The 12,140-nt window shown below is 46.3% G+C and overlaps 1 long non-coding RNA gene across 6 annotated transcripts in view; it reads right to left on the bottom strand.

Annotated features, from left to right (window-relative positions):
- Positions 1–12,140, bottom strand: part of LOC147573352 (uncharacterized) — an 802,611-nt gene that overhangs the window by 440,770 nt on the left and 349,701 nt on the right. For all 6 annotated transcript variants that reach the window (XR_015244674.1, XR_015244671.1, XR_015244670.1 and 3 more), the window contains exon 4: positions 6,621–6,683. This is a non-coding gene — a long non-coding RNA (uncharacterized LOC147573352). The remainder of the gene's footprint in view (positions 1–6,620; positions 6,684–12,140) is intronic.

The following is a 12,140-nucleotide window of genomic DNA, read 5'->3' as shown; positions in this document are numbered from 1 at the left end:
CTGAGCTGGGGAAGATCGGCTACATGCCGATCCCAGGGGGCATTTCCCCCAGGGGATCACACCCTGGAGAAGGAGCAGGAAGGTAAAACCATCCAAGACGTCTTGATCATTACCAGGGCGCAAAGAGCACACTCCCCCCACCACCTCCTCTCTCCGGAGCCCTACTGTTTACACCCAGGTCTTTACAAACAGTTTCCTTTAATCCTCTTATTTCAGATCTTGGGAGCCTCCAGAGGACACTCCTCTTCCCTTGCAGATTGCTCGAAAGGGAAGAAAACAGACGCTCACCAACAGATACTGTCTTTACCAAACCCGGGATGCTAATCCTGGGTACATAGTTAGCCCTCAGTACCTGTCCCCAGTTTGACTTTCTGAGCCCCGGAACTCTGGGAGCCTCCTGAGGAACATGAAGCTTGAACTCAACTTCACAGCCAAAAAGTTTATGCCAAGACGGCAGGCGAGTCAGGAATGGGTATCAGGTTATTGGACTCCGTAAACCACTCTAGACCTTCTCACGTCCTCACTCCAGACAGGTAACTCTGCAGAGAGCAAGTAACCCACCTGACTCCCCTGTGAGGACAGCCTCTCTTTCAGAATCATGCCCCCCTCCGCCTTGGGAGAATTCAGGCCACTGTGTGATGAGGGTCTGTTACGTGCCTGGTTCTGTGCTCGTCTCTTTGCAGACCTTATCTCCAGATTTGGGTCTGGGAGTATGTGACCAGACCCCAAGCTCTTTCTGCCCTACCTCACAGACTGATCTGAGATGCTCTGTCTGGTCTCAGAATGTACACACTGTGATGCCCAAAATGTGTTCTGTGCTCAAAGGAGTCAGTTCCACAAGCATAAACGGCTTTATTAACTGCACGACTTGTCAGAGCCTTACCTACACCAATGCCCATTATGCGTTTCTGAGAGGGGGTGGAGGATGACACCATGAAGTTGCAAACTTACTGGACTGCAAATCCTTGTTTTGGAAAGCATCACGTGGGACTAGCGGGCGGAAGAAAGCGAGTGGGGAAAGACGTCTTCACACTTGGGTTCTCATTCCTCAGAATCTAACTGCAGTCTCGTTACCTATTTATTCCTTTTTCTAGTTCCTCTGGATTGTGATTTCGATCCTGTTCTGAAGTCATGCAAGCTCACCTGAAAGAACTATGAACTGTGGGCCCTTTATCTTCTAACTTGGCCCTCTTCTGATCACACTGCATGACGCTGCTTCCTCCCTGGTTACCCTCATGTCCACACGCACCGGGAAGGTGAACCCGGACCATCCTGTCGATGGGATGCCTACCGATACCACTCCGCTCTCAAATCAACTTCTGAATGTGACACCAAGTCCAACTGGCTTAGACTGACCTCCACCACAAACACAACCCCTGTCCTACATCTACCCAAATTCTTTTTCCTGGTATACAGAGTCGGTAACATACAGCCTAATGGCAACAACACCTCAAAATTCTGGCCCAGATCTTTTACCTCATTTACAATCACCCACTGTGTTCTATCCACAAAATGATGGCCTAGATCCATTAATGCGCTCAGAGAAGACTGGGTTGAAAAAGGAGAGGGGGTGAAGAAGGAGAGGGAGAGAGAGAGCATGCAAATTTAAAATGCTTTTTTTTTTTTTAATGTTTATGTATTTTGACAGAGAGAAAGAGCGAGCAGGAGAGAGGCAGAGAGGGAGGGAGACACAGAATCTGAAGCAGGCTCCAAGCTCTGAACTGTCGGCACAGATCCAGACACAGGGCTCGAACTCACGAAACAAGACATCATGACCTGAGCTGAAGGCAGATGTTTAACCTACTGAGCCACCCAGGTGTCCCAAGCACGCAAATTTAATCTAAGCCACTGCTTATTTAAAAATTGATAGGAACTAATTAAATTAATAAAATGTTATTGAACTTTAAAACAAAAATCAATTCTTTAAAAATCCCTGTTTCAATGAATCCAAAACCAATGAAATTCTTCTTTAAAATTAAATTGGATGGTAATCAATGCAACCCCTTGGAACTCAAAATACAAGTTCTAAATTGAGATTTTTTTTTTAATAGCTTCAAGTACATAACTCATGTTTGCCTATTTAAAACAAAACCAAAATCTTAATATGTGATATAGTTTCTTTGCCTTTGAATGAAGCTGTTACAAGTTTTCATTTCATTCTGTCTGTCCAGTGGTGTGTCAGTAGATGTTTAGCCATCAGTCTTGGTCAGGGAGAGGGTGCATACTGACTTGGGACTTCTGCTGGTGTCCATGATGCAAATACTCCCCGGGTGGCTCATGATCCTAAGCTACCAAAGTGAGGGACGGCAACGAATGTGGAGTTAGCAAGTTGGCACAGTCAGGTCTCGTGAGCTGGTTCGAGATGGTTCTGGCACACCACTGAGTCTTCCTCCGTAAGTCTGCATCTACAAGTGTTGTCCATCTAGAATATCCCCAACAAGATGGCAGCGACACGTACCTCAATCTCAGCCGTGCCGCATGCATACTGAGATACGTGACGAAAGCTTCTCGACACTGACGGGTGATGGCTGTGTTGACCCAAACAATATACTTAGGTATAGAGGATTACTAGGGGAAAAAAAAAAGTAAAAACCACCAAAACTACCCAAACCTCTAAGTTCTATCGGGGGATCTACTAAAATATGTATTTGTTTGGCTTTATGTGGAATCAGTCCATCCACTTTTCTTTTATGCTCTCTTTTGTTTTCATAAACAAATGAGTTCTTATTGCTACAAGTAAAATAGAGTTCCCTTTCCTTCCTTCCTTTTCCTCTCTTCCACTACCTTCCTACTCATAATTACTAAATAACTCAAAATACCTGCCAAGTTTGTGTGATCCCATGAAAAGATGGTGGAAAAGATGGTGAGTCTTCTTTCGTGAATGTTATGCCTCATCTCTAGACAAAATCTCCAGGAGTGCTGGCCGGATACGCACGAGCTTCGCTATGTCAGAGCGGGCAATGGAAAGGAAGGATGGACGGAAGCAATAGCGAGAGGGGAAGGTACCCGCCATTTTCAGAGTCCACCGTGACTGTAACTGTACCGGGGGTATTGTGTATGTCATTTCACTCAATCCTCAAAATGACCTTTGGCGGCCATCCTTACCTTTAATTTTTAATGGACGGACTGAGGCGTGACTTCATTACATGTCTACCAGCACATAGCTCATGGGTGCTGGAGGCAAGATTCAAACGCCGTTTTCTCTGACTGCCGTGCTGGTGATTGCTCCATGACGCCATACTGAGCTGCACAAGTAATCTAGAGAACACTTCATCCAAGTTGGCGAGGGTTCCCCTAGAAATTCCATCTCTGGGGCTCTTCTCTTTTTTTCTCTTCCTGCCTCTTGTGACCTACTTAGCTCCTTGGCCTTCTCCCCAGTGCCCGGAAGGCCAGAAAGCAAGCACATTGTCTCCCTTCACTCATCTCATCCAAAGACTCCATCTGACTCTGGGTAAGAATTGGGAAATTGCTCCAAATCAAGAGGGGTAGAGCTTCCTCTATGGTCGTCAAGACACATTCCAACAGACCTTGCCTCTGCCGGGCAGCTGTCTCTGCACAGTGTGCGTCTTTGCTAAGGAAGCTGACACCCCAGCCTGAGAAAACGGGTCTCTTCACCACGCCCCTTCTCTGACACACGAAGATCCCTGTGTGTACAGAACTGCTGGGACTCATGGGCCCATCTGCCCAGGTCTGGCCGCTGGATATGACCACACAAAAATCTAAAGGATCCCAGCACTTGATGATATTCTGTAATATGCTGGGCACCTGACTTCCGGAGGGTCAGAGTTATATATGCAATGACCCATGTGTTTTAGTTCTAGAACAAAATCCTATCTGTGGAATCAAAGCCCAGATACAAATATAAGGTAAAATAATAAGGCAAAATATATCCCAGGTCAGGTCACGTCACCCCTCTGCTCAAAACTTTGTAACAAAAGAGAAAATCCAGAAAGCTCACCGGAGCCTTTGTGGCAGATTTTATTTTCTACGGTGGCCACAGTAACATCTCCTGCCCCACATGTTCTTCTGGAACCTTGCTGCTTTCCCGCAAAGAGGTGGAGTCTATGTCCCCTCCTCTTAAAACTGAGTGGCACTTTGTGACTGCCTGCATCGACAGATCCAGATCACTGGCACCGCTGCCAGTGATTCTGCGTGACTTGGGAGGCCAGGTCATACAAACACCATGCACGTCTATCCTATTCTCCTTGACACTCTCTCTGGGGCCACTCCAGGAGAAAGCCCAAGCTGCCCAAAGAGAGGCACACGCTTGTGCGGAGCTTTCGGCCAACACCCAGCACCCACTCAGCAGCCGCGTACCGGAATCATCTAGAAATTTCCTAGCACCGCGTCCGGCCTTTCTAGCTGATGCAACACGGAGCAGCAAGGAGCCACCCTTGCCCAGCCGCCGCCCAAACTGCAGATCTACAAGCACCTGAACGCTGTTTTCAGCCACAAAGTGTGGGGTCATTTGTTACACAGCAACTGATAACTAGAAGAGCCTACCCGGATCTATATGAACCAGGGTCTCGATCGCTCTGTGATTCCTTCTCGGCCACTCTACACTCCCAGGATACTCTGTACTCTGTACGTCCACAAATGTGGAAAGCATGAGGGTTGGGGGGAAGACCACATTCTTTAATTTCTTTCAATGATGTTTTATACTTTTAGAAGTCACGTACATATTTTGTTAGATTTTTTCCCCCTAATATTTAATGTATGTGATGCTACTGCTAATGTGTCCTGGTGACCCTCATTTCATTTTCTTAAGTATTTGTTGCTGGTACACAGACGTACATATTTCCATACTGACTTTATCAATCTTGCTAAATTCACTTATTAGTTCTTACACTTTACTTGTAGACTTTTAGATTTCTACTTTCCAGTAATGTTGTGTGCTGATGATAGTTGTATTTCTTCCTTTCTTATCCTTACATTTTAAAACAAATTTTTTTAATGTTTATTTTATTTTTGAGACAGAGAGAAACAGAGCATGAGCAGGGTGGGGCAGAGAGGGAGACACACAGAATCTGAAGCAGGCCCCAGGCTCTGAGCTGTCAGCACAGAGCCTGATGTGGGGCTCGAACTCGTCAACCGCGAGATCACGTCTGAGCTGAAATCAGACACTCAAGCGACTGAGCCACCCAGGCTCCCCTTATCCTTATATTTTAAAATTTCTTGTCCTTTCCTCACTGAACTGGCTGGGACATGCACTGTGACATTAAAAAGATAGTAGGCATTCTTATTTGGTTCCCAATCTCAAGGGAAAGCTTTAAATATTTCACCACTAATTATGATATTTGGTGTAGATTTTTTTTTTGGAGCCATTATAAGAATAAAGAACACTCTTCCTCATGTCAACTTAACAAGCATTTGCTGATCACCCATCATGTCCTAGTCACTATCCTAGGCAAGAGGAGAATTTTAAATTCTCATTTTTTTTATTTCAGAGAGACAGTGTGTGAGTGGGGGAGAGGGACAAAGGAAGAGCTGTGGGGAGAGAGAGAGAGGGAGAATTTTAAGCAGGTTCCACACTCAGCACAGAGTCTGATGCGGGGCTTGACCCCATGACCCTGGGATCATGACCTGAGCCAAAATCAAGAGTCAGATGCTCAACCAACTGAGCCACCCAGGCACCCCCTAAATTCCCATTTTGAATAAGATACTATCCTTGCTCTGAGAAATTCACTATGTAGGGTGTAAAACAGGTAAACACCAAACAGAGTGGTGGAGGTGGGAGAATCAGAAAAACAACTTGCTCTGTCCAGGGGAGCTAGTGAAGGCCCTCAGAGCACAGAGCATTACACGAAGGTCTCAGAAGATGAGATAAATGAGATCCCAGCTAATAAGAATGATGCACAAGGCCTGCTCCCTTACAACTCTCTTCTGGGTACTCATCTATACATGAGGACTTCCTTTCAGGGAGCCAAAAGATTACCCTAAATTTCTGTGCCCGTGACACTTAGATTTTAATATTATCAAGCATTCTTAAAGGAGCTGTAATTGAAAGAATAAAGGATCCCATTGTAAACACCGGTGGGAACAATTCCTGAGCTCATGTGTACTCGGGTTTTCTAAGAACGTTACATGAGGCAAAATGCAGAAAGGGGATTATGCTTTCCATCCTGCAAACCCATTGTTAGCTCAGTGTTCATTCCTTTCCTAGATGTATTTGCAAGTAATACCACAGGCAAAGAAGAAAAGTAGACTTAGAGCAAGTTACACAGTATGTGGTTTAGAAGTACTTACCTTATGTAATCATGATACACATTAATTGTTAAATAAATACGTGTTGATTTGGCTTGGCCTGGCTATGTGTGTAGTCTAGCGAAGAAAATAATCTGATCAGGATGACATTACCTCGAGCCAGAGGCTATTGAAAGGCATACAGAAAGACCAGATACAGTGGGGTGTTTCAGTTTTGAAGTTGTACATTTTTTTTCTTTTTAAAAGACAAAAGGGTACCTGAGAGTAAAACTAGGTAACATTACGGAGTTAGTTTTATAAGAGGAATCATCCAACTCAGGTAATCCAGCGTGGGACTATTTTATCTGAAGTGCCTCTAAATCTTGAGTTTTGCAAAGAGACTGAAAAGTCATGTGCATGTTCCACTGGTGACTTACCTTCTCCAGGAGAATGACAAGGTGCACGCTCGTCAAGGTCAGGTCCGAACATCAGAACTTGTTCTGAAAGCAGAGAATAAAAGAAAGGTGGAGCTAGATCTGGAGGGGCAAAAAGTGAGGGTTTTTGGCTTGAGGAGGTCTGGACGTACAGCTGGTGCCCCGTCCGTTCCCTTTGGGACTCCTCTTCGCGGAGCCTGCCGGCCAGACTTCACAGGCCAACATCTGCCTCTCTTTGCCCCATGGCTTTCCCTGTAAGCTGGAGCCCACTGTGCCCCAAGTGCTAAAGAGCTAATGCCTCCGGTGAAGGCCCTGAACAGTGACCACTGGGGGTCTGTGTATCTCCCTCAGGCAGGAATTCTAGCAGGGTGCCTAAACTGGTTCTTAGATGTGCCCCGTGGGGGTAAGCTCGTTACCCGCAGAGGTAATTTGCGGTCTTACACCCTCATCCCTCTACCAACACTTCCCGGAATCACTTCTGGGATAATCCAATGCATCTGGGATCTTGTCTTAGGATCAGCCTCTGGGCAAATCCCAACTAACACGGGTTGTATTTGACGTCAATGAAACATATCAGTATCCATTCCCCACTTTTCTGGAAGAAGATGGTGGAACTGTCCCCCACAAATCACACACTCTCTAAAGGAGCTCACACTTTCTGTCAGAGGGTCATGTAGGACTTGAAGCAATTATCAGGACAAGTCAAGTCAAAGCAACTGTCAACTAAAATTGTGGCTCAGTGGAGCACAAGCATCGTTTTTTGCTTGACTTAATTGCATAATTGCCTCGGTTCTCAGCTTAGTGCGTGCAAACCTGGAGACGAACAATTAATGATCTAACATGAGGGGGACCCATCTCTGTGGCTTCTGGTCAAGAGGGAGATGCATCAATGTCAAAGACAGCTATCTTCAGAGACCCTCTCAGGGGGAGAAATTTCTCTTTCAATTATGACCACCTAAAAACCATGATGAAAATTGCTTTTTATGAAATCAAGCCATGGAAATTAAACTTTAGGGGAAAATAGTTAAATTTTAGCCTTGGAGCCCTCTGTCTACTACATTGGAATTTTCCAGAGCATGTCAGACATTGCTACCAGATTCCATAAGAGCCTTGCTTCTGACATTTCAGCATACTCAGTAAACATTTTTGTGTGTGAGCAGGCACCGTGGCTTTCAGAAGAGGGTTGTATTTAAATTCCATATCCATCCCTGTTATGGAGGAATCACGGTAATAAATGAGACTCTAGTCTTAGCCTTTAGTTCAAATGACAACATCAGGCGGGAAAAAAAATCCCAAATAATTACTGACTACAAGTTTCAGAACAGTCCTTTAATCCAGGAGCAGAGTGGCTTGCCCCTAACAATGAGGTTCAACCATATCACACGAAGACTGAAAGACCAACAAACAGCCAGATAGAAAGCTGGCCCTGAGTTTGTCACTTTTTTAAAGTAATTGCTGGATTTCTTTGACAAGCTCAAGAGTGAATTTAATGCCTCTACTTTCTCTACTTTTAAGTGCATCTAAATGGACTTCACAGAAAAACAATAACAAAAACAAAAAACGCCTTCCCCCCAATGGCCTCCATTCTCCTATGTGAATATGACTAAGATCAATCAGTATACATTGATGAATGGGGCTTAACTCTAATGACTGATATTATTTCTAGGATACTCTCTTAACTGAAAAACGTAGTCAAAAATAATCTCCCTCAGATGCAGAACCTGATGGTATCAGATGAGTTCTGTTGTGTTGCTTTGTCTTGTTTTGTTCTGCTTAATGCATGAGCCAGAGCAAGGAATTAGCACCTTCTTCCTATATGTGGAAGCCTTTTGCTCAGATGATGTGGCTCAAAAGCCCCAGTGAAGAGTCTGCCTTGGCGATGACTAGGGAGGTGGTCTTACCCACAGTGAGGTCAAGTTCAGAAAAAGTGCAAAGTGGACGATCCACACGGAGTTCCTTACAGTTTCTTAGCTGCTTCATGCCCTTGCTTGCCTTGGGGTCTATATTTGTTCTTCTCCTTGCCTGTAAGTCTCGTTGGCCCAGGTCCCCCACCTCTGTACCCACCCCACATACACTCTCATTTTCATTCTGTTGGGGTTGGCATTTCAGGTCTGTAGAAATGGAGTTTTCTGGAGAAAGACACTGTTTGTGGGCTTTCTGAACCACTGCTATGTAAATCGTTACCCCACTTCTCCTCGGTTGGTTGTCTGCGCGTCAGCTCAAGGCTTAGCTCCTCCCTCCTTCCTGGGTGCACTGTGACCTCCTCTCCCAACTGGGCCTTGGACAGTCTCTCCTAATCTACCAAGGCCAGCTTCTAAGTCCACAGCTCGCTGCTTGGGGCCCTTGCCCAGACAGGGTCCTTGGCTCCACTTGTCCCTCTGCCATAGCATGTCCTAGATATTCCCGGTGCCCCTGCCAACCCTGAGAGCAGGGAAGGGGGAGTCCTATGCTTGCTCTGCATTCATTTGCTCTGTGATCGTGGGTAATTAACTTCCCCTGCCTGGATATCGTTTCGCTCATCTCCAACAAAACAAAACAAAACAAAAACCCTAAAAGGCTGGAGCAAACTTACTCTCCAAGGGCCAGATAATAAATATTTTAGCTGTTGCCGAGCCACACGGTCTCTGTCACAACTACTGGAATTGGCTGCTGTAGGGCCAGAGCCGCCCTAAATACGAGTAAGTGGGAGTGTCTTTGTTCCATTAAAACGTCACTTAAAAAACACGTGGCAAGCTGGAGTTGACCCATGAGCTCTGGCTTCCTGGTCCCTGGTCGAGATGATCTGTATGATTCCCCCTCCAGAACGCCCTGAAATCACCTCGTTCCTACCAAGGTAACTGAGTAGTTCCTGCGTAGCCCCCAGTTCTTTTCCTCCCGGTCACAACTGCAGACAAACATAAAAGTAAACATACGTCGCTCCCAGCAGGCGATAAATTCCATGTGCACAGCGATGATGTCTATTTTTTCACCAGAGTACGCCGAGATTATTGCAAAGTGTGGAGCCCAGAGTCATTTCTCAAAACAAACAAAAAGTAAATGAATGAATGTGTCTGCTCAGTCTTTACGAAAACAGTCAACCAATTTTCTCTCAGAGAGGAGGTCTGGTGGTACCCACCCCCCCGACACACACACCGAAATACACGTTCCCCAACATTCTCTCCTGATTATTAGTATACCTGCATCTTTCCCCTGGTGGTGGGATGGATGTGTACTGAAGTATTCACAACTGGATTGTCCTTTCCCCTGGGTGGGAAGGACTTCACGGCAGTGCTTCTCCAATTGTAATGAGCACACAGATCTCCTGGGATCTTGTTCAAATGCAGGTTCCAGTTCAGGGTGAGCCAGGGCAAGTCCTAAGACTCTTCACTTCTAACAGGCTCTCCGGGGATGCGGTGCTACCGATCCACGGACCACAGTTTGAGTTGCAAGGCTTTAGGGCACTTTTCCTTCATGGGAGAACCTAATGAGCATTTGGGACTTCCTGTAGATACCCTTTGCCAGACTAGTTTATTTTGGTTTTCTTTATCAAAGCTGAAAATGGCTATTTGAGTTTTCTCGGCCTATGGCACAGAGATTAAAGACACCATAAGGAGTGGAAGTTACTTTCCATGCAGAAGGATAAGCGTCGCTCTCCAGGTCTAATCTTGTAAAACGAGGGCAAGGTGTCGGGGCACACTCAGGTTTCATCTCTGCTCCAAAGGGATCCCAGGACACTGCAGGGGACCAAAGAAGGACGGATGGGCAGATGGCACATCACAGCACCAAAGGACAATGCTCTTCTCATGGCCGATAGTCCGGGAAAAGGTACACAGTTGTGCAAGGATTATGTTTATTTTAAGAAGAAACGCTCCTTAACTCATGATAGTTCCTTCCCCTTGGACTGGACTTGGTTAGCACACCACTTCCTCCTCTTCCCGCCCCAGGACAGAAGGGAGCGGCCTGCCGGATGCCAGAGCCAGGGAGAACGCCCAGCACAGGTGGGCCCAGCTCCTCCCTGTTCCTCTGGGGCTCGGAGCCCTGCTGGAAGCAGGAGGTCTGCCCCACGTCTTCGGGCTGTCAACCTTCCCTGGCACATCCCAAGCGCGCGAAGCCATCTCCCCCGGCACAGCATGTAATTGAGGGACTGTGTGCGGAATTCTTGGCCCCGTCTTCAGACCCACTTGGGTTTCAAACCAGACGCTAGAAGAAAGGTCAATCTGTGTCTCTTCACCTGCTACTCCTTTGTCTCTTCTTCTTTAGTTTCTTTAGACTCAGGCTCAGGACACAGATCAACCCTTCATTAGAGTTCTTCAAACCACGGGCGAGACTCGGGCTTGCTCAGGTTTTTCTGTGGACAGTGCTTAGAAACTTGTTCTGTGGCAGTGCTGGTCTTATAATGGGCAGTCACAGGGCGGACGCTTCCAGGCAGGCTCCTCCTGCACAAACCCAAACGTTGAGCGTGCGGAACAGAGAAGGGCAGCCACGTGCAGAGGAACCCTCCCCGAGCAGTCTGAACGACGCAATGATGGCGGCAGAAAGGGTAGTGCCACGGAGCTGGGCTCTCTCGGTTTTCCTCTTGGCTCTGCTACTTACCGGTTCCCTGAGCTTGAGCAAGTCGCTTTGCCTCTCTGAACCGCATTACCTCTTCCGTGACATGTAGATGACAATGCTCACAGCATAACTAGAGAAGGCCACGAGTCTCACACCCACGAAAGATCTTCGGGTACCACGAAACTCTGAATGACGAGTGCCGTACCAGTAAGTATAGAACAATGATTCCAAATCTCCGATGTTCGCACACACAGGCCCATATCCATTAGAGAATCGGATGGCAGGTGTGCATCCAGGGAATCATGGATATCACGTGGTGTTAGCTGGTCTTCAAGAACTCTGCTAGTTCTTGTCCAAACCCTAACTTTGTAAGTAAAATGGGAGAAGCAATTGGCCCGGGGTCACATATGAGTTAGTGGCAGACTCATGCGGAAATCCTGACGGGCAGATGAGGGAACTGTCTGCCTGTTCCATGACATCTGGTACGGTTTGGGGGATTCAACCTATTATGTAAAACTAGCCCAACCTCAGAGAACGATACGGGGCTCACAAATCCTGCACTTTGACATGGGTGCTAGTTGGAGTTATGTTTCAATTGGATGGACCCTCTCCATCTAACAATTCTGTTTTCCTCTGTGGTTGCTTTATTCCCAAGCCTTCTCCAACTACCAGAAAAGAAACTCACATAGTCTTCATGGCTCAAGAGTTCATTGAGATTGTCTTTCCGATAATTTTTGTCTGCCCCACTTACGTTATAAATTTACTCCTGAACTTATCAGTGTGGTCAGGAGGTTGAAATCCTGTCGTTAGCAAGACTTGGATCTGATGTCAACTCCTGGGGTGGAGTGGAGGCATGCAGTAGATTAGAAAGAAACCACATAGACTAGCCAACATTATTATAGAAGAGGGAAGTGTTAGCTTAACAAAGTAAGGGATGCTATAAAAACATTATAACATGCCCCTTTGACACTCCTCATCAAATTATTAGCCATC

The sequence above is a fragment of the Puma concolor genome, chromosome E2, assembly GCF_028749965.1.
Source record: "Puma concolor isolate L17-30 chromosome E2, mPumCon1.1.hap2, whole genome shotgun sequence".
In the NCBI taxonomy this organism is placed as follows: Eukaryota; Metazoa; Chordata; class Mammalia; order Carnivora; family Felidae; genus Puma; species Puma concolor.
Note: the sequence above shows the minus strand (reverse complement) of the source record. Positions and strands in the feature narration are given on the sequence as shown.